Raw genomic sequence first — 22,522 nt, forward strand, 5'->3', positions numbered from 1 at the left:
GCAGCCCCTCCCCTCCCCCAGCCCAATATTGGACAAACATTTTAGTAGTCACCAGAGGTCATCTCTGAACCATGTTACCCCCCTATTTCTCCCTCAGGCAATTACTGAAAACAGCTTGATTCTTAGTTTCAAACTTCAGAAGGGGCCACCATTTGCCCTCTTGGGCCCTGTGACGGGAACATAGCTGCTCAATTTTAGCTGGGGATTTGCATCCTTACTAGTTCCTAGGCCCAATGATGTAAGTACAGCAGTGAGTGGATGTTCTCACAACTAAGGCTGTGAATGTTCCTTTTTAAAAGTCTTTGTAATGACATTGTCATTTTTACTTAGACATTTAGAAACCTAATCCTGAAAGGACAAAGAGGAAGGCAGAAGGGTCTCCTACAAGGACCTCTAGTATTTGGGAGAAGACACTGTTGAAGCTGATTTTTCTGGCAATGTTTTCCAGATGATCCCATTTTATCTGGGCTCCATCAGGGATGGACTGGGGCTCATCACGACAGTGAGGAGTGCACGGTGCTGAGGAGGCCGGGCGGATGGTCCTGCCAGTTACTGCTCATTTAGGGCCAGGGTCAGGGCACTTTCCAGAAAAGCTGTTTCTAGGCTAATGACTTGTCAAGGTATAATTTTTAAAACAATAATAAATGTGTTTTTATTTTCTCATAATTTTTAAAACGTGAACAAAGTATAATTTTAAAAAAATTTAAACATGAATCATTCAAATATAAATGAACTTGTGTCAAAGATTTTATTCAACCCATTAGTTCTTGAGGGAATCAATAATATGGTAAAGAGTGGTTCAAAGAGCATTTGAAAAGTTAGGTCCATCGAGGCAGCTTAATATAGCAATGTTGGGATAAGATTACCAGCTTATCTATGAAGTGGTTAATGTCCCACCTTTTGGGCCACCATACCTTTGAGACTATTTTCTCCATTAGACAGAAATTATTCGCAACTCTGTTGGACAAAATCTACAAGTTAAATATGCAAGTGCACTAAGTCTGGGACATTCAAGTAATAGTAAACAATAGTCAAACCAAGTGCCCTAATAAATAATTAATCCTTATTGTGCCAGTGCCCCCATATGACATTGGAAGGACATGTTGGCCACTTTTTGGCCTTATTTAGAAATTGTAAATAATTTTCCTTAAAATGGGTTCCCCCGAACAGAACAAACAGGTGCTGTTTGTTCGCCAGAGGAGCCAGGAGAGGTTGTGGACGACACTGTGCAGCCCGCCCATGCCGGGGAAGGAAGCACAGGTTTGATGCCCATGGGCGTGGAGCACCATCTTTAAGAAACAGCCTTATCACTTTTTCTTCCATTACAATCTTTTCGTAACTCAATCTCTGTCAAACTCTAAGTTTGGGCTGGCTCTCTGAAAAAGCATAATGAAGTCCATCCACCAGAGCCCATCCACTGCCTCTCCAAATGGATGGCACTCGTGTGAGCACTGTTCTCATAGGGCCTGCATTGAACTGGTGGCTCCTTCACAACCAACTCTCATTCTATACGGCTCTGCATGCTAGGAGAGGATGCTGGCTAATTCTTTACTGCACAGGAATTCCTCTGAGGTGGGAGTGCCCAATGCTGATGCCTTTGGGTAGCACTTTACAAGTTACCCCAGAAATGCCTGTTGACCTTGGAGACTTCAGGCTGGTTGGGCAGTGGAAGAGTATGTGCAGCCCCTGCAGCCCCTGACATTCCCCGGGAACCAGCTAAAGATGAGTGCCTGCAGCTCAGAGAGCAATGTGCTTCTCCCTCTCTCTCAGTGTGTGTGTGCTTCACCGCCTGTGTGACAAAAGCACAATGGTGGCACAGGAATTTTCAGTATCAGTTCCTTGGAGAAAAACGAAGGAAAGTATGTAGTGAGGAAGGTTCGGGAGCAATGCTTTGGGCTGGGGGGGAGGTTGATGGGAAATTATCCAATCCATTCTTTCTGCCCCTGTTACGAGAGGTTCGGGGATTCGATCGGAGACGTAAAAAACACTTTCCGCTCCAAACAAATGGACTGAAGGTATACTTTATTATATAGAGGATAGTAAAGGCGATAGTCTGCAAACAGATCCGAATAGGTCAAATATTAAGAGGGAAAAAACATCAGCTCGACTGGAAAGGGAAAACATCCATATCAGCGGAAGAGAAATGACACAAATCAACCGGAAAGAGAAACACCAGGTTGACTGAAAAAGAACACATCAGATCAGTTACTTCACATCAAATCAATTACTTCACATCAAATCAATTACTCACAATATTCACACCCCACTGCCGGGAGAGTCCTGTCAATCAACGCGGCTGGGCAAGGATCACACGTCCTGGGCAAGACGTCCCTTCCATAGGTGGAACTCTCACTAGGTCTCAGTTTCCAGCAGTTTTTATACCATCAATAATTTTTTGAGTAAGCAATTACAGAGTTTGCAGAGCAAGCATTTAGTGTTTCCATGCACAAATGGTTATCAGTGGCGTGCGTGCATTGAGCCCCCTGGCTAATGTCCCAGCCCAGTAATTGTGTACGTGCATTGTTCTCTTTGGTTATTGTCCTAGCCCGGCACAGATGGCCAGTCCATCCCGTGCTACGACGCTCCAAGAGCCTTGAAATGTTACAATTTGCAACTCTCTCCATGGGAGAAAGGCCAGTTCCCGGGAAAAGGCCAGTCCCCACCACACAGAAAGCAGCTTTATATTTCTTTGTGTGCTGGTGGCTGTAGGTCAATGGAGCAGCCAAACATGGCTGTACTCATGTCAAGACAGCCCCTGAGCAGTGTAGACCAAAAACCATCTGCCTTAATGACTGTCTCTTCCTTTGTGAGTCAACCCATGCGACTCACCTATGCCAGGTGGAATCTGCTGGTGCCTGAGAATATGCCAAGGGCCAAGGAGACTTGATCCCTGAACTCCAGGGGTCCAAACTGTAGGTGAAAAGAAAATACAGTCACATAAAGACATTTGCAAATGTGCCTCATGAGATATTTTCACAAGTCCAAACTATAGGTAGCAACTTGAAGAGTGACAAGGAAGAGGTTGTGCACAGAGTTCACCCATGAAGACATTGGAAGAAGAAGTGTTGTGAGGACCTTGGCGAAAGAGCACATGGATTGGCAGGGAGAAGAAGTGAGCAGGACACCACATGCAAAAGCATGGGCGTGAATGTGAAGGCTGCACGTGCTGGGCTGGTGAAGATTAGGGGCCAAGAATAAAAAGAGAGAAGCATGGAAAGCTAGGATGGTCACTGAGTGGGGAGATAGAGGTGACACAAATTCCTGCATGGACTCTGAGGATGAGGGAAACATTTTATTTTCAAACTCAGGAGGGGAGATGACTCCCCTCCCTCTCAAGCCTGCCTCTGTGCTCACAAGTTTATCTTAAGCCACCCCTACTGCTGTCTTTTGCCATCCTTCCTTGGCAGAAGAGAAGGATTAATCCACCTACCTGTGAGTTGGATATGACTTTCATTCCATCTCCTCTGGTGTCCCAGCTGTGTGTGAGAATGGCCTTTGTGTTGAGGAAGGGACTCTCCCGCTCCTCTGCCCAGGAATTCCCTCAGACCGTGTCATGGTGAGGGCTGGTGTCCACCAAGCAGGATTGTCCTAACGGACCTGATGGAGAGGCTGAAGCGTGGTGGGTTCTCCACCGTCCAAGGACAGGTGAGGGTCCTTCCTGTCTCACTTATAACCCACCAGGAGTCCAGCGCTTACTCTTTTTTTGAGTACAGGACTTTGTACCTTTCCTGAGGCCTTGGACTGGAGGTGCCCATATACAGCTGGTGAGACGGCCATGGGGTCCTGTTCCTGCTGGGTGAGCACCCTGGTGTGCAGGCAGTGCTAGGTGGGGTCTCCCTCCCACATCCCAGCAGGGCTGTGCCTGGGATCACAGAAGTGGACTCTGCCTGCTGCCTTTGCATTCCTGCTGTGACAGTCTCACCTCTCCCCAGGCAGTGTGGAGGACCTCAGGTAAAGGGCAATGAAAAGCAAGGATTAACGTTTCCAAATAGCCCCTTGGTACAGCCGCCATTTTCCTTCTCTAGCCTGAATCACTTCAGATCCTTTGAACTCCCAGATGGCTCTGGGCTGCCCAGGATGTCGCTCCACTTCCCTGTGTGGCATGAAAGGTCCTTTGGAATTGGGTCCTATCTATTTTTGTCTAGCCTTCCCTTCCACTGGTGCGTTTCATAAACTCTCTCAGCAAGCCCGTAGACTTTTCATCTCCACACAGCAACACCCCCCCTCAGAATGTCTGTCCCCCTCCCCTCACCCTCCTGTTTCCCTGATCCTGTTCAGTGTCCATTTTAAGTTCAATCTGTCCCTGAGCACTCCTGTGTCTCCCCAGCCCCAAGGACCTGCACCCACCATTTGAGCTCACCACTTAGCCCCCTTTACTGTGTAGGACATCTTTATGCATGCATAAGCCCAGGATATATGCACCAGCCTGCCTGAACATGGAGGGTCACCTTCAAGTCAGTGCCCCATAGCTCACTGTTCTCACCTCCACCTGCTCACCCAGAGCCTGAGCACCTGCCAGGCCCCACCCCAAACATCAGGCATTTCTGAGAGTCTCTGGGGGTGTCCTGCATGTGCTTTAGCTACCCTGTGCCACAGCTCTGATCTGTCCCCTAGGGAGGGTGTCAGTGTGGGGTGCAGCCAGGTGACTGGCACCTTGGTCCACTGTACTTCTCTCCCACTAATATCAAAGTTGCACCGAGGCCTATGTCAAAATGGGGTGGGTTAGGGTAGTGGTTGCTTCTTCTTTTTTGAGTTCCACTCCATTAGAGTAATCCCAATACAGTGCCCCACTGTATTTCCAAGTTGTGTGTGAACAGCTCTTGTGGGTTTTACTTATGGCAACGCTCCCAGGCTGTCTTCCTTCCTGCTCTTGCCCTGCAGGGGAGGGTATGGCAAGTTAAGAGCTGGGCATCAGCCCTTTCCCAACCCTTAGTTAGCGGATATTCCAGTCCAGTCTCTGTGTCTTTCCCTGTGATGGTTAAGAGAGAAGGGCTAGTCAGGGATGGCCATCCTGCCTCCCTGGATCCCAGAGATCCTGGGCAGCCAGCTGGAGCATTTTCTTCCTGCTCTGAGCCTCTGCAGTTTGCAGTTTCTACAAAGCCCCCAGATACCTTTGCTCTCCTTCTAAAACTTTGGCAGGACACTTTCCATGGAAATTCAATTCATGATTTGCCTCACAGAGACAGGATGTGACAGGGACTTCCTCACTTTGTTCTCTCCATCTCGATTTCTATAGCAAAGGACAGAGCAAGCAGTGCGTGTCTTAAGGTGGAAGGTGGGCGGATAATTCTGTCACAGACGAGCTGGCCCCTCTGTGACAGAGCTGACTCGACTGTCAGCCTGTGTCTAGGGGATCTTAGCATCTGAGACCAAGACCCTTACAACAGTTGTCTCCTTTGCAGGGGAGTTGAGATCACCAGGACTCATCTGCCATTTCAGACCTTTTGCTGCTACCTGTCAGGTATGTGGCTCATTCTCACTGCCTATCTAAATGTCCACCTTGCAGAAATGGAAAGCAGGAAATGACAGTAGGAGGTTTTGGAGAGAGCGCAAGATGGGTTGGCACCTTCTTGTCAGCTGAGCCTGGCTGCGGGACAGGGTGTTTCAAGTGTGGCCAAGGGGAGATGCCCATTCAGGCAGTTCCACTGAGGAGGCAGGATTCAGACACATCCCATTTCCACCTCAAGCCATTTCAAGCCTCACTGAGGCTTCCTTCTTTTTTTTTTCTTTTTTGTGAGGAAGATCAGCCCTGAGCTAACATCTGATGCCATTCCTCCTCCTTTTGCCGAGGAATATTGGCCCTGAGCTAACATTCGTGCCCATCTTCCTCCACTTTATATGGGGCGCCACCGCAACATGGCTTGACAGGCCCTGCTTCGGTATGCACACCCGGGATCCGAATCTGCGAACCCTAGGCCACCGCAGCAGAGTGCACGCACTTAACCGCTAGGCCACCGGGCCGGCCCTGAAGGTTCCTTCTTGGAGTGGTTCATCTTTCTTAGAGGAGACTAGGGGTGGAAATCCTCTTGTGGGCCTATTGAAATCAAACAAAAACAAGCCAGTGGGCATTAACTGACAGTTTTACGGGGGCAAAGCATCGCAGCTGGTGCTGGATGGGGAGAAGGTGCAAGAGTGCAGAAGCCCTACCCGTGGGAGCTTACAGCTTCGGACGTGGGGAATGGGAGGAGGGCAATGCACACCACTTTATGCAGCCCAAGCTCACCAAGTAGCAAAAGCAAAAAAATAATAATCTTTAAAGAGACACCCAGGGGCCAGCCCCGTGGCACAGCAGTTAAGCACATGTGCTCCACTGCTAGCGGCCCGGGTTTGGATTCCCGGCGCGCCGAGGCACTGCTTGTCAGGCCATGCTGTGGCGGTGTCCCATATAAAGTAGAGGAAGATGGGCACAGTTGTTAGCCCAGGGCCAGTCTTCCTCAGCAAAAAAAGAGGAGGATTGGCAGATGTTAGCTCAGGGCTGATCTTCCTCACAAAAAATTAAATAAATAAATAAAGAGACATCCAGGAGCCGAAGGGCTGGAAATCAAGAGAACGTCAAGTGTTGTTTAGGAATTGCAGCTGCAGGAGGAGAAAACCGAATGGGGTTGGAGTGGGGCCAGGGAGAAAATGAGGAGGAAGAGGAGAAATGGGCTTCCCCTGGATCTCTTCAGCATTAGTGTGCACAACCCTTATTCCTCCCTCTGTGTCTTCAGGAGGAAACAACCTAGAGGCCCCTAGAAAGCAGGGAGAACATACCCCACCAGCAAAGCTTAGCTCCAGTCTGAGACCCCCTTTCTGGCTGTCCCTCTCCTCACTGGGCCCTCCTTCTTCCCCAAATATCCAGCATGTCCAGTCTCTCACCTTTCCCCACCAGAAATAGACTCTGAAATCCATTTACAGTGTTTCCACTCACAAGGGTACTTGTTTGATAAGGGTCAGAGCCTTTAAACCTCAGAGTGAGGTTGGAAGAGGGGTAACTTCAGGCAGCATGTGGGAAGGAGGGCAAGAAGGGCATTCAGCCCCTCTGAAGTCACTTCAGGAAATTGCCAGACTGTCTCCTTCTGATTAAAGGCTTTCAAGGCCGTGTCCTTGTGTGTTGGGAGAAAGGGACCATGGGGCATTTGTCTCCTATCCAAGAAGATGCTGTTGACAGGTCTGAGAGAGATTCCAGTTTTAAGTTGTATTATCAGCGGTGGGGTTTTTAGATTTTTATTCATTTGATGGTTGGTTGGTTGGTTGGTCTTGTGGCTGACACCTGGGGACTCAAGCCACTTCTTCAGAGCATGTGAGATGCCATCAGGGTGAGTGTTGCGTCAGGGTCTGTGGCCAGGAAGTCCCTAACAGGGTCATGGTTTGGGGGCTGGAGGACTGAGAATGCACCCAGCCCTGACACACGGCACAGCTGCTGAGGACTCTGTGTCCAGCGAAGCGCTGAGCTTGAGAGGAACCCCCACTCCACCACCTCCTAGCTGTGTGTTCAGGGCAAGTCACTTAGCCTCCCTGGCCTCAGTTTCCTTGTCTGTAATTTGGATCTATTTGTAATAATAATATTAATACTTCTGGTATAGGTAAGCACCTGGTAGATAGTAAGCGCTCAGTTCATGTTAGTTTTTATTGCTGTGGGTATGTGCACACGTATGTGTGTGCCTGTGTTTACAACCTCCTCGCCCTGCACCTTAGTGATGGAAATCACACAAGTGTATCACAACAGAGCACTGCAGTCCCGTTAGTAATTCCACGGTCTGGAACACACTGACTGCCCCCCAGGAGGGGGCACCATCCCCCGGCCCAGGGAAGTTGGAGCATGTGCTCCTCCTGTGAGGCACCCCCAACCCCAGCCATGAGGCCTAACGCCCCCTCGCTGCCTTCTGGGAGGACCTGAGTACCACCTAACACAAGTCTTGACTGATTCCTGAGAATCTAGCCGATCCAAATGGATCCATGTGAGCCCTGTTTGTTTTGGAAGGCGTTAGCTGGTGCTGATATAGCCCTGATGGCTGTGCCCTCCTGGGCTCCATGTGAGAGTCCAGAAAAAAGACTGGGACACAAAAGAGAAGGGGACAGGGAGACGGAGAGAAAATGCAAAGCCACGTGCACCCCTGCTCCGGAGTCCTTTGTTGCCGGTTTCCAGGCCTGTCACAGACACATTCCTACCATCAACCAAAAGAGCAAGAGGCTGGACTGTTGGACCAGAGCCTGGACTCCGACCCAAGGCTTCTGTTATGCTGGCTATTGGGTAAACAGTGATTCCAATAGCTTCCAGCCATCAAAATGGCCAAGCCTCCCCAGAGGAGACTCCTGCCTCCTCCCCTAAAGGGGCTCTTCCTGAAAAACGAATGGAGCCACCCAACTTGTCCCTTTGCCTACAAGAGGGCAGGGCCCCCAGACACTGGCCACTTGCCTCGCAGGCCCTTGCCCCTCCCTCCGGCTGTATTTCCACCAGCCCAGGGCCTTCCAGCTCACAGTCACTCAGGGACCCCACCCCCGCCGCTTAACTAACTCTCACACCTCCTCTGACCACTCTTCTCCTGCATGACCCAGCAGCTTTTAAAGTCCTTTGTCCACTCCCTGCTGGTAGTATTGCTGATGGCATCTTGGGGGCTCTGCAGCCACAGGACCTCAGGAACATGCGCCATGTGGCAGGTCTGCAGGAGAAGGAAAATCAAGCAAAGGGGTGGGGGGCAGAAGGAGGGAGAGGGGAGACTGAGGTACTGGAGAGTAGAATGGGGGGCTCTCCGATGGGGTGAAAGGAGAGGGGTGCAGTCTCTGAAAGAAGACAGAGAGCAGATGTCTGGAAGGTGGAGGACGAGGGAGGAGGTGCTGGCTTTTATTATAAAGAGCACCCAGCCAGCCCGAGGGAGGCTTAACAGCCTTCTGAGTGGGCAGTGTTTTCTTCCACTGTTCCAGCAAAGAGACTGAGGTTTAGCCAGTTAAAAAATCTGCCTAATGTGGCACATCTAAACAGAGGAGAAATGTGGAGAGGATTCCGTACCTCCCACAATGTGTCAGCCACCCCCACGCCCTGGCTGTCAGCCTGCCGGACATGACCACAGGGCCCAGGGGGCATCAGGGGTGCGAGTGGACACCCCGCCTGTGCTGGGGCTGGGTCTCCTGGACCACAGATCGGGGGGCATGGCTAGAGGGACCACCCCATCCCTGTGGCCTCTAAGATGCTGTAGATGGAGTGGCAGTTACCAGCTGACCTTCTAGAGACTCCACCTGAGGTCCCAGGACTGGAGGAAGGCGTCCCAGATGTGGCTGGAGTTGACAGGCAGCTTCCAGGCACGCATACCACTTCCGAAAGATCAGAGCTCTGTGTTTGTTCTTCTGTTTTGTGGACCTGATGTTCCAGGCCAAAGGGAAATGGGAGCAAGGTGGGGCAGGGAGAATGAAAATGCATCTGAGAGTCCTTGTAGATTTCCCTTTGTTTGGGGAAAGCCACTGAATCTTAGCTGAGCCCACACACAATGTGTGGCTTTATTCTTGGCTCTAAACAATACAAAGCTCAGAGCCGCCTCCTTTGGGACCCTTTAGCCTTGTCCCTTCACAGCTGCGTGAGTCCTGCAAGGCCAGCGACGCCGGTAGCAGTGCTGCCTGGTAAAATCAGAAGGAGTTCCCACATCTGACTGTGGCTTAAAAGAAGCCAGTCACTGGGCCTGGTAAGAATTAAATAAGAAATAATTGAGGCATCAACAGACCTCAGGCCTGACGGGCTGAGTGCCAGCTCTCCAGCGTCACTCCACCGTCTCTTTGTCCTTCTCGAGGTGGCCCCACTGCTGAGGAGATGGTGGATTTCCCAGTCTCCCTGGACTCGTCCCAGTGAGCATCTCTGCCCAGCAGCCTCTTCTTCCTCACCAACCTCCTCCTTCTCCTCCAGCCTGGGGAGCTGAACTCAGGTAGGTGTCTGATCTGTAGCCCAGCCAGCCAGGACGAGAGCACATCTGCTTCTGCCCAGCCCTCCTGCCAGCTGCTCCCAGGCTAAAATCTTGTAGCCTTGTACCACACCACACCAGTGGCTAAAATACAAGATCTCCATTCCAGTTGTTAAAGAGCCACTGGCCCTGAGCACCATCCAGCCCCAGAGTATTCTTCTACCATCTCTCCAGCCACCTGGCACCCCTTACACACTGTCCACGACCCTACAGCTCACAGGCATGGCAGGGGTGTAGCAAGAGGGTACAAAGAAACTCTTGCTGGTCTGTGCTTGGGCTGAACCAGTTGGTAAATATTTTTAACTCCACTCCTGCATATAAGCCATAGCTTTCAAAGGGCAGGAAGGACCTCGGGACTACCATCTCTCATGAAAGAAGCAGCCAACACAGAGTATCAACTAATTATGCAAATGCAATTCCCTAATTCCCTGAGCTGGGAACCAGGAATACCAAGGTGACTGGGCACAGCCCAGCTCCTCAAGCAGCTTGTGGTCAAGAGAGGGAGACGGACGTGATATCAACAGCTGGCTGTCCAGCTGTGTGACCAGGGCTGCAAGAGAAACTTATCCAAGGATTTGGGAGCACAGCTAAGAGAGCAATTTGTTTTTTCCAGAAAGCCAAGAAGAGTCAGGGAGAGGAGGTAGTGTTTGAGCAGAGCCTTCCAGGAAGCACATTTCCAGCAAGATGACAGATGGGGGGGAAACTGAGGCAGGGTGTGCCCAAGGAGAGGGCCGGGCATCAGGTGTGGGGGACAGACAGCTGGAGAGAAGCCGGAGAGGGAAGCTGGTAGGAAGGGTGATGGGCTATGCCCAGTGGGCAGCAAGGGGTCCCAAATGGCGTGAACACAGAAATGCACCTCCACGATCTGTGGGATCCATGAAGGGAGAACTTGGGGATGGGGTTTTAGCTGAACTTCAAAGGAAGGAAATGAAGTGCACAGAAGCCAGAGAAAAGAGCGAGGGCATGCCGGGTGGCAGGGAACATCACGTGCAAAGGAGCTGCTGCAGGAATGGCAACACTCATGGAAACTGCAGAAAACAGACTAGCTTGGGGGAGTAGCGGGGCCACATGGAGACACCATCGAAGACGACGACCAAATGAAAGATCCTCATAAACAGAACTCCCCAAGGCAGGATTTAGCCTTTAGATAGGAAAACCCCTGAGGCAGGGAGCCCACAGATTATTTCTGATACCCTTTGTTATCACAGAAGCTGTACTTATGCATTATACAAAAATTAGGAAATCAGACAAAGGAAAAATAAGAAAACATCTATTCCCATTATGCAGAAGTTACCACCATCAACAATTTGGTATATCTCCTTTCAGATCTTTTTCTCTGCACATTTATGCAAATATGTATTTTTTTAGTCAAATAAGAGAATAGTAACATTTTTTTGACATTTGGTTTTTTTGGTCAAAGATTCCATTTCATCGAATGCCCTGGCCACTTTTATATAATTGTCCCCAAAGTAGCATTTGCAGCTGGTTGGGTCAAACCAATAACCAGTCCAATACCACACATTGTATCTGTTTGTAAAGTGCCTTGTGTATTTCTTAATCTGGCACATTCACATTTTCCATGACAATTACTTGTTCAAGAAACCGAACCAGTCGTCCTGTAGTGTGTCTCATCTTCCTCATTTGAAGGGTTTGCTGTCAATTCCTGAGCTGCAAAGGGGCGTGATAAAAACATGTTTGAGGAGGGCTGATTTTGTCCGTTGTTCTGGCTTCTCGTCCTAGAGGCGCTCGATGAGGAGGTCAAGGTGGTAGGCCCCGAGGAATCCATCCTGGCGCTTGTCGGGGAGGAGGTGGAGTTCTCGTGCCACCTGTCGCCGTACCTGGACGCCCAGCACATGGAGATCCGCTGGTTCCGGAGCGGCCCCTCCGACGTGGTGCACCTGTACCAGGACGGGCAGGAGCTCCACGGTCGGCAGATGGCGCAGTTCCAGAACAGGACCCAACTCGTCACGGACGAGATCGCCGATGGCAGCGTGATCCTGCAGCTCCGCGGCGTCGTCCCCGCAGACCAGGGCCCATATGGGTGCCAGTTCTTCTCCAGCGACTTCTCTGGGGTAGCGGTCTGGGAGCGGAGGTAGCAGGTGCGTGACCCGGGCAAGCCCCAGCAGGGAAGAGGGAGGAGGGGTCCATTTGGATAGAACTGCTTTGCTCAGGAGTAGAGAGTCACAGTGAAAAGGAAAAATATCTCTAATTAAAAAAAAAAAGATTAAAAAGAAAGATTCATTAGAAAACGAACAAAAGAATTGTTCATAAAAAAGATACACAAATGGCCCCTAAACACATGAAAAGATGATCACTTTTACTCATAATGAAGGAAAGGCAAATCAAAGCTGAGACGCAGTTATTTTACTTATCAGATTGGCAAAAATTCAACAGCTGGACCACACATTTTGGTGGAGCTGTTGGGAAGTAGGCCCTCTGCTCTGAAGACATGGACAGAGTTCAAAGATCAGACGCTCTGGTGCCGGGGAGTTTGGCAATAGCTAACAGGACTGTCTGTGCATCCACCCTCTGGACAGCAGTCCCACCTCTAGGAGTTTCCGCTGAACATACACCTCCCACACCTCCAATGTGAAAGAGGAGGATGTATAAGTTTCACTTTGTAGCCTTATTTGTAATTGTTAAACAGTGAAAATGACTGAAATGTCCAGGCACAGGCGCTGAGTATGGTCCATCACACAATGGAGTGAGTCATGCTGTGCAGCTGGAAAAATGAGGAGGGGCTCCATGAACCAGTGTGGAGTGATTTCTAAGATGTTGTTAAGACAAAAAAGCAAATTGCAAAAGAGGTTCTCTAGCATGTACACTTTTGTGTAAGGATGATGGAGAAACATTGCACAAAAGAAACACAGGAAGGATAAACTAAAAACGAACGAAACTGCTGCCTTAAGAAGGGGGGTGCATTGGGATGAAAAGATGGAGAACGGTCTGGGGCTGTCTTGATATACATTTTTTACAGTGGTGATGTTTAAACCATATTAATGTTTTGCAAATTCAAAATAGAAGGCTAACTCCACAAGGATGGGGAGATAAAGGAATGCATATGACACAAGCCCTTGAGCTCTGGTGGGATCTAAGAGACAGAAAACAAGCTATTGAAATTTGGGGTGAGGCTATTCTTCATTCTAAGGGACTGTCCCATGCATAATATGACTAAATGCCAGTAGTCCTTCCCTGCCAAATGGCCCCCCTCATATTTCCAAATGCCCCTCAAGGGTAGTACTGTCCCCATGTCCCACACAGCACAACTGATTTAGACTGTTATTATAGTCCACGAGTGGGGGCTGTGAGCCCACATGTGTGTTAAGAGCAGTCACAGTTTGTGATGCCTTACGGTGACTGCAAATGCTGAGTAGTGGCATGAACTTCACGTACAAGTTCTGGGAAGGAGCCTGATCTTTCCCACTCCTCCTGCCTCTCCCAGGGCTGGGCTCAGACCCTCATATCTCCCTTGAGGGCTTCAAGGAGGGAGGCATTCAGCTGAGGTGCAGCTCCAGTGGCTGGTACCCCAAGCCCAAGGCTCAATGGAGAGACCATCAGGGACAGTGCCTGCCTCCAGAGACGGAAGCCATCATCCAGGACGCCCAGGGCATGTTAAATCTTGAGGATAAACCTAACCTATGAGCCATTTTTCACATTGGTCCAAATCAATAGTTACATTATCATAAGAAAGAAACCTCACCCTTATAAGCGATAACTTGACCTCAGGGAAGAGGACTTGACAACACCATGTGTTACACATAGTTCATCTGAAATTCACCTAGTAATTGGAGTGGCCATCTGTGTTAGCTAATTGTTTTTATCCAAAGGAAAAATAAAACACCTTACATCTCTATGACAAGCACAGTAGTTACAACTTGGAACCTGGCTAGGAAGTAAAACTTATGGCATGGAGCTAGGGACACTTTCTCCTGGGATGTTTACATTCCAAAGAAATGGCTCTGAGCTCCTTAAAAAAAAAAAAAAAAAAAAAAAATTCTAGCTTGTGCTGGCCAGAGGCTAATTCAGCTTTCAAAAGGATTTACATACAATCTCAAAGGGGTAGAGAAAGGATTTACAAGTTTTTTAAAGGAAATACTCTAAGAAAAGGGAAAGGGGGAGTATCTTTCCCTTTTTGCACCAGAGAAAATCCGTTTTTTTCCTTCTTAGATTTGTGTTTATCCTGTAGAAAGGGTGTGAGTCACACAGATATCTGCAAGGAGGTCATTCAGGTAGAGGGAATGGCAAGTGCAAAGGTCCTGGGATGGGAATGTGGGTGGCTATTGGAGGAGCAGGGAGGAGGCAGGAGAGGCTGGACAGAGGGACAATGTTGAGATTTCAGGTCAGGGTGGCATCTGACCCTGAGCCCTAGCTCTTAACTCTTAGATCAGTGCTTTGCAAACCATTTGTGGTGAAAGACCAATCCATTGTGGCCCAATACTTCTGTACAATACAATAAAAATGCATTGCTAGAAAAATAAAATTAAAAACAAAAGAATATGTTGTGCTAAGTGAAATAAGACACAAAAGGACAAATACTGTATAATTCCACTTATATGAGGCACCTAGAACAGTCAATTCATAGAGACAGAAAGAAGAGAAGTTACCAGGGGCTGGGGGAGGAAGGAATGGGGAGTTACAGTCTAATGGGGACAGAGTTTCAGTTTCGGAAAATGAAAAAAGTTCTGATGGTGATGGATGCATAATGTGAATGTACTTAATGCCACTGAACTGTAAGCTTAAAAATGGTTAAGATGGTAGTTTTTATGTTATGTATATTTTACCACACTAAAAAAGGAAAATATATTTTTTAAAAAGACCACTGAGATAAAAGCACCAATTTTTTATAATTGTCTTCAATAGACACAAAATTATTATCTTAAAATGCCACAAGAATTTCTAAAGGGTTACTCTCCATTTTTGCACCTGTCTCTTTACTGTGTAGCCACTGTGGATCTGCCCTGAGCCACATCCTGCCTCTGGGCTGATCCTCCCCAGGGAGCCTGGAGAGGACAGAGGGGCTTTGCTATCAGTTCTTCCAACGGTGTGAAGAAAAGTAGAAGCCAGGTATTTGCAAGGAGCAGGCGGATGACTTGTGGATTCCATGGTGAGGGTAGAGAGCAATAATTCACTGGGCTCCAGATATCAACAACACGCCTCGGATTCTCCTGATCTTCAGGTGCAGGGCGAGAGTAGAAGCGGAGGAGGCCAGGGCGCTGGTCGCAGGGGCGTCAAGCCAGGGGAGTGGGCGGCCGCTCAGCCCCTGTCCTTGCACGTCCTGCAGTTGGCAGCACTTCCCCCTTTCCGCCGAGCAGCTTCAAGTTCGCCGCTCTTCCTCGGGATCCACCCCTCGAGAGCAGGTCCCAGTCCCACTTTACAGATGGCTTCCGTGGGGCCAAGGGGGTTGAATGCGCCAACAGGTCCCTCGGAAGGTTTTCCGGCACGCAGGGGCCGGAACAGTGTCGTCACTTAGTGTCTTCGTGGCGCCTAAATCGGGACAACTCCCTGTGGGGTGTTTTCCAGACGTGTTTTCACCCGGAACCTCCCCCTGGAAGAGAGCTTTCCTCGGGACTCTGGCGGCGCTGCCGCTCCTCCCGGCTCTGCCCAGGGCGCTGGCGCTGCACCTCTCTCGCCAGCAGCGGAGGGCCCGAGCCACCAGGCGGCCCTGCCGGGAGGGGCGGTGGGGGCGCCGTCCCCCCGCGGGCGGGGCTGAGGCGGGAGGGGACAGGCGGGAGCGCGCACTCACGTCCTCTCCCCTTTCTTCCTCCTGGCAGAAAAGCTGAAGGAGCAGGCGGAGAAGGACAAAGGTAACCAAGGGAGAGGCGCGCTCTTCGCTCCCAGCCCTGACAGCAGAAGGGAGGGCGGTGGGTCCAGAAGGCCGGTACTGCAGACCCTCGGGCAGGGCAGATAGGGGGCGGCCGAGGGGTGCTCTTCCGCTTCCTCAGCCTCGGGGCCCGCCCCTCCCTCGCGTCCACCCCAGCCTGCTCCCCAGAACGCCGGGGCCCGAGGCCGTGCACTTTGGGGAAACGAGGCTTCGGTGTTCATCGTCGAGATTTCCCTCTTTTCTTCATTTCTTCTCCAGGGAAACTCACAGCGGAACTGGGTAAGCTCTGGGTGCCGCGCACACGGTGCTGGCCTGCGGGCTAGTGGGGTAACCCTGCTTGCGCACAGTGGAAGAAATAGTTCAATGAGTTTAGGCTCCCTTTGAAGAGCGATGGATGGCAGCGACCCATCCCTCTGTGCCTCCCACCTCTCCCCTCCCAGCCTGGAGCACAGCTGCCAAGGAGGTCTGGCCTGAGACCCTGTGGACAGACCCTGCCAGCCCCTCCCCTGCAAACTATACGCTTCAGTTACAATTACACGCCTACTCCCTCCTGTTCATCGTCCTGGAATGTCCTTCTCTTGAATACAAGTGCCACTGGCAAGGAACGCCTTTAATTTGCACCAAAGTGGAGTGAATTATCAGATTCATTTTTCTACCTACAGGGACTTAGCACCTTGAAACCATGGTGCGTGTGTGTGTGTGTGTGTGTGTGTGTGTGTGTACAGAGGAGGGGAGAGTGAATCCAAAGGAAGGGGAATGGAGAAGGCCGCTATGGGTAGGGGGAAGACCTAAAGAACCACCTTGCCGGCTCCAGTAAAACTCCAGACAAAATTGTGAGGTTGGAGAAGTTTGTCTTGCAGCCTACCCAGTCCTGAAGGGGAAAAAGGAAACCCAAAAAAACCAACTATAATAAGTCATTAACACTGTAGTTGGAATTAGTGTATGGTGTTGCCTTTCCCAGGAGCATTTAGTTTTAAAAGAGGACCTGGGGGGCCGGCCGGTGGTGTAGTGGTTAAGCTTGGCCTGCTTTGCTTTGGTGGCCTAGGTTGGCAGGGTTCGAGGGTTCAGTTCCCAGTGTGGACCTACACCACTGGTCAGCCATGCTGTGGCAGCAACCCACATACAAAAAAGAGGAAGACTGGCACAGATGTTAGCTCAGGGCCAATCTTCCTCAGGAAAAAAAAAAAAAGACCTAGCATGAAAAAATCAAAGGAATGCGTTTCTAATGGCAAAATATCAGTCTTGGTATCTGGCCAGGGGAAATAATTGTGTGTGATGTCCTCCCAGTCCTTTAAATAATGTACCCAGGAAGCCGCGCTGAGGCTCCTGCAGGACCTCCTCCCCAGGAAAGCATGTGATTTCAGGGCAAAAGAGCAGTAGCCCCTTCAGCCATGAGCCCTGGGAAGAGGCTCCTGAGTACCAAGAGTGTTGTCCCTTCTGGGCCTGTGCAGATCTCTGCTTTAGAGCAAGGAGTAGGATGAGGCGTAAGAATCCCGCAGATGGGCTTCTTTTTTTAGGGTGATGCAGAGACAAGGATGGGGTTGGGGTGAGTAGTGGTTCCCAGTGGCCTTACTGCCTTGGGAAGGCGTCTCCATTCATCCCCAGGCTGATGTTTTCCCTGCGTTTTGCTTACAGGGAAGCTTCAGACAGAACTTGGTAAGCGACCGTTCTTAGAACTATTTCTTCTTTAGCATCTGGGTATCCATGTGTGTTCTTCTCATCTCCCAACTAGGTATGATGCCCAGGCTGGAAACCTGCTGGCTGTATGGGTGGCAGGAGAAAGGGGAGAGGGGCAGGGGTGGGTGCAAAATGCATCATGTGAGCAGGGAAGCTGCAGGGACCTGGTGTTCTAATTCCATTTTCCCTTGGCTGCTTCAGACTGGAGAAGAGCTGAAGGCCAGGCCGGTGAGTGAAGCTCATGTCCCTCCCACTGTCCACTTTACATCTCAGCATCCCAGTCATTGCTATGATTAACCAAACATGCTTCATTCTGGTTTATTCCACAGCCACATGGCATATATTAATCTATGTCACTTGGTAGAGGTTATATCTGAGTTTTACTTCTGCATTTACTTTGATATTGTCCTGAGGTGTAAGCATACTGTAAATCGTTGGTGCCAATCCTGGTTGCACATCAGAGTCATCTAGATTCCTGGTGCCCACTCTCAAAGACTCTGACTCATGGGTCTGGAGTGGGCATGTTACCCTGTATGTAACTATTTCTCCCTGTACCTTCCTCCTTTCCCCCCATACAGCATACAGTCTAATGTGTATCTTTATTTTGTATATACAGTCATGCACCACATAATGACGTTTCGGTGGTCAACGATGGACCGCGTATAGGATGGTGGTCCCTTAAGATTAGTACCAGACAGCCTAGGTGTGTAGTAGGCTGTACCATCTAGGTTTGTGTACAAGCTATGATGTTCACACAATGATGAAATCATCTAATGACGCATTTCTCAGAACGTATCCCCATGGTTAAGTGATGCATGACTGTATTCTTGTAAAACGTGAATTGCTGTTTTGTGCACATACATTTTAGTTTCTGTAAATAACATTTATAGTCTCATGCTGTTCCTTGCTTTTCTCACTCATCACTGTGTTTTACCTTCCTCCACATGTACATCTGATCTGTTTTTCCTTCCTGCTGCAGAGCACCCATTTTAGCCAGCCACTCTCCTGGAGACTCAAGCCTGCCTCTCACTCCACACCACCACAAACAACGCTGAATGAGTAGCCTCAACTGTGTAGTCTTCTGGCTGTGTGTGGAGATTTCTCTGGGATGTATGCCCAGGAGGGGAGTTGGTGGCCCATGGGGGATGTGTCACAAGTGGGGTAGAGGGACCCTCTGAAGGCAGCACCATTATCCTGCCATTGGCAGTGCCTTGAGGCTCCACATGCCCACATGCCACATGAGCCTGCTTTCTAAGTTAGCCAGTCAATGAGGATGAGTGATTTCTCGTTGTGCTTTTAGTCTGCACTCCTCTGAACACTAAGAAGTCTGGACCTCTCTTTACATGCTAGTTTTGGGGCTTCGTTTTCTGAAAATTGCCAGTTTGTGGCCTTTGCCCTTTTTTCCTATGGGATGCTGTCTCTTTCTTATTGATTCACATGAGTTCTTTTATATATATATATATATATATATATATATATAGGATATTAATCCCTCATTGATATTAAACATTGTGAATTCCTTCTTCTATTCTGTTATCTGCTATTTGCTTTGTCTGTGTTGCCCCTTATTGAAAAGAAATCATTAATTTCGATAAAATCTAATTCATCAAATTTGTACCCTGTGTTTTTGATGTTTTGTTGAAGAGGAGCTTCCTCACTCTTAGGTCACAAAGATATTCTCTTACACTTTCTTTTATTCACTTTATGTGTGTTATGTGTAGGTCTTTAATCCATCTGAAATTCACCATTTTATTTGGTGTTAGGTGAGACTCCAGTGATTTTTCTCCATATGGTGAGTCAGTTTTCCCAAAGCCAGCTGCTCTGCCATCTGTGATCCCCCCACTGATGTGGGGTCACCTTCAGTGCATACTCGGTTCCCATGTCGAGAAGAGTCTGTCCATTGGGCACCTAGCACTGCATTGTTTGTATTGGTGTGGTTTTTATAGTACCTGCAAGTACAAGTTGTCCTCCATTTCCGCTTTCTTTTTAAGGTTAATGGACCTCCTTAAAATAGAACTTTTAGGATAAATTTATGAAGTTCCTAAAAAAAATCTAAATGTAGTTTTACATGGAATTGCTTTGAATTTATAGATAAAGTTAGGGAGAATCAGTATCTTTATAGAATTGAGTTATTCTGTGCAAGGGCTATATGTTTTTAAAGTCTACTGGTTATTCTGATGCAAAAGCAGGGTTGGAAGGCCTTGCTGTAAATTTATGGAGCTCTGAAAAGATCTTCTATTGCTTTTGCTACATGTTGCTTAACAACAGGGATACATTCTGAGAAATGCCTCATTAGGTGATTTTGTCATTGTGTGAACATCGTAGAGTATATTTACACAAATCTAGATGGTATAGCCTACTACACACCTAAGCCATATGGTACTAATCTTTTGGGACCACCGTCATATATGCGGTTTCTCATTGACCAAAACATTGTGTGGTGCATGACTATATTTTACAACTTGGTGATCTCTCTATTGTAACACAGAACAAGATAAATTTTTTTATTTATTTATTTTTCCCCCAAAGCCCCAGTAGATAGTTGTATGTCATAGCTGCACATCCTTCTAGTTGCTGTATGTGGGACGCGGCCTCAGCATGACCGGAGAAGCAGTGCATCGGTGCGCGCCCGGGATCCGAACCCCCGCCGCCAGCAGCCGAGCGCGCGCACTTAACCGCTAAGCCACGGGGCCGGCCCCAACACAGAACAAGATAAAATGAAACAGAAATTCACTTAGAATGGCTCACGTTAGGAAGGAGGCAAGACAAGATATCTAAAGGACATCTTAAGACTGGAGCCATGCTCAGCTGAGTCTCCTGGGGACTGAACTGGTCAGAGCTGAGGCTTCATTTCTGTCCTTCAGGGCATCCCAGCCGCATGTATTGGTTCTCTTTGCCCACATGCTGTGTTCTCCTGCTTTGCCCAGCACAACTTCAGCCTGTGTGCAGCCTTGGTATAACCCAGCACTGAAATGCGCCCCCTACCCAATCCCAAATACCCGGGAAAATTCCATGGTGGGCCCAGACCCGCCTGGATCCAAACCAACTGTCATGGTGAGAATGGGGTTATTCAGTTTGCAGGCACCCCTCATGCATCTTGAGCCTCCTCGAGGTTCCAGAGTTCCTGACTCAGATCTCTGACCTGCTTTTTCTTCTCTGTTTGGTTTCAGAGTGGAGAGCAGCCCAACAATCTGCAGGTAACTGAAGCCAAGGAACTGTGACTTAGACAGAAGGGAGGTGGAAAGATCTGAGATTAGAGGGCCTGTCCAGAGCCAAGTATGGGGCCTGCACACACAGACACACAACATGACACATATTTCTGCGTGTGCACACATTTACACATACACGCATTGCTCGCGTGCATGTGATTGCACTCACAGGCTCCCACAGGCACGCATATTGCTTTCTGGGTTTTAGTACACTAGGTTTGTTTCCATCTGGTCGGAAGGCTGCTACCAGGGCCTGTTTGCAGGAAAGAATACAGAGTTTGTGAGGAACCTCTCATCTGACTGAAGGATCCCTGGGGTTCCCATCCATCAGATGGGTGTGTTTTGGGGGATGGGGTGTTGGACTACCTGGCACTGGACTAGATAACCTCAGCAGTCTCTTTCAGTTTTAAAATCCTAATATTGCCATAAAACCGAGGCCCAGAGCTCACGTGGTGATCTCCAGGTCACACAGGGTGGTGGCACCAGCCAGGACTAGAACCAGCCCTGAGCTCCTCCTTGACCAGAACTTGGGGAAGTGAGCCCGCCTCTATCCCCACGAATCTACCTTGTTTGCTATCTCTGCTCTCCATGGCACCTAGTATGGAATTGAAGAACCTTCCTGTCTGGGCAGGAAATAGGATTCCTCTTAACACTTTCAAATGCTGGGCAGTGACTTGCAGGCCAGTTCAGCCCCAGGGGGTGTTTGGGGTAGGGGTGCATGTGAGGATTCCACGGATTGCTCTACCAGGAGAATCAGAGGTTTGCTTGTCAGGGGAGGGGACAGGTGGGGCCCAGAACCGTCCTCTGTGGGCACTAACCCCACGCCTCTGCGCAGTGGACGTGACCCTGGATCCGGCCTCGGCGCATCCCAGCCTGGAGGTCTCTGAGGATGGCAAGAGCGTGTCCTCCCGCGCGGCGGCCCCGGGCCTGGCCGCTGAGCCGGGCGGTCTGCAGCGGCTCTCGGAGCAGACGTGCGCGCTAAGCCGTGAGCGCTGCTCTGCCGGCCGCCGCTACTGGGAGGTGCACGTGGGCCGGCGCGGCCGCTGCTTCCTGGGCGCGCGTCTGGCCGCGGGGCCGCGCGCGGGGCCGGCGCGCCTGAGTCCGGCCAGCGGCTACTGGTGATGGGGCTGTGGAACCGCTGCGAGTACTTTGTCCTGGACCCCACCGCGTGGCGCTCACCCTGCGCGTGCCGCCCCGGCGCGCGGGTGTCTTCCTGGACTGCGAGGCGGGGCGGCTCTCCTCCTTCAGTGTGTCCGACAGCTCCCACATCTCACTTTCACAGACAGCTTCTCGGGCTCGCTCTGCGCATATTTCAGGCCCAGAGGCCACGATGGCGGTGAACACCCGGATCCCCTCACCATCTGCCCGTTGCCGGTTAGAGGGATACGTGTCCCCGAAGAGGACGACAGTGGCACGTGGTTACAGCCTTATGAGCCCTCAGACCCCGCCCTGGGGCTGTGGTGACGCGCTCTCGCGGCCGCAGGGCTGGGTCCTGGGCAGCTTCCTCGACGCCCGGCCAGCGCTTGGCTCTCCCGCTTTGTCTAGAGTGACCTAGTGCACCACCCGAGTGTCCCGCCAAAATGACAGCAAAAGCTAAAGACTTCAGCGCAGCAGGGGGGCAGAGGCGCCTGTGTGCATGTCGACGTGTGTGTGTGTGTATGACCTTCTTTAAGAAAAAGAGGCAGTTCCAAGGCTTGTTTGTGTGTATGGTAGGAATGAACAATAGAGGAAAAATAGATTGATGTTGCCAGGAGCCGGGGTGTTCCTGTGGAAGATGGAGAAGGAAACTGGGATGGGGGGAAAAGGGAGAAACCTGATTGGATTGGATTAGAGGTATCAGTTAATTTGTATATTTTTTGTATATATTTTCTAGCTCTACAAACATC

General features: G+C 49.9%; 1 pseudogene; it reads left to right on the plus strand.

The window, feature by feature from the left end:
• The window catches only part of LOC131403917 (butyrophilin-like protein 9), a 49,306-nt pseudogene extending 27,019 nt beyond the window's left edge, over nt 1–22,287 (plus strand).
• Nucleotides 22,288–22,522: the final 235 nt, after the last annotated feature.

Source organism: Diceros bicornis, unplaced genomic scaffold (genome assembly GCF_020826845.1).
Source record: "Diceros bicornis minor isolate mBicDic1 unplaced genomic scaffold, mDicBic1.mat.cur scaffold_95_ctg1, whole genome shotgun sequence".
NCBI lineage: Eukaryota > Metazoa > Chordata > Mammalia > Perissodactyla > Rhinocerotidae > Diceros > Diceros bicornis.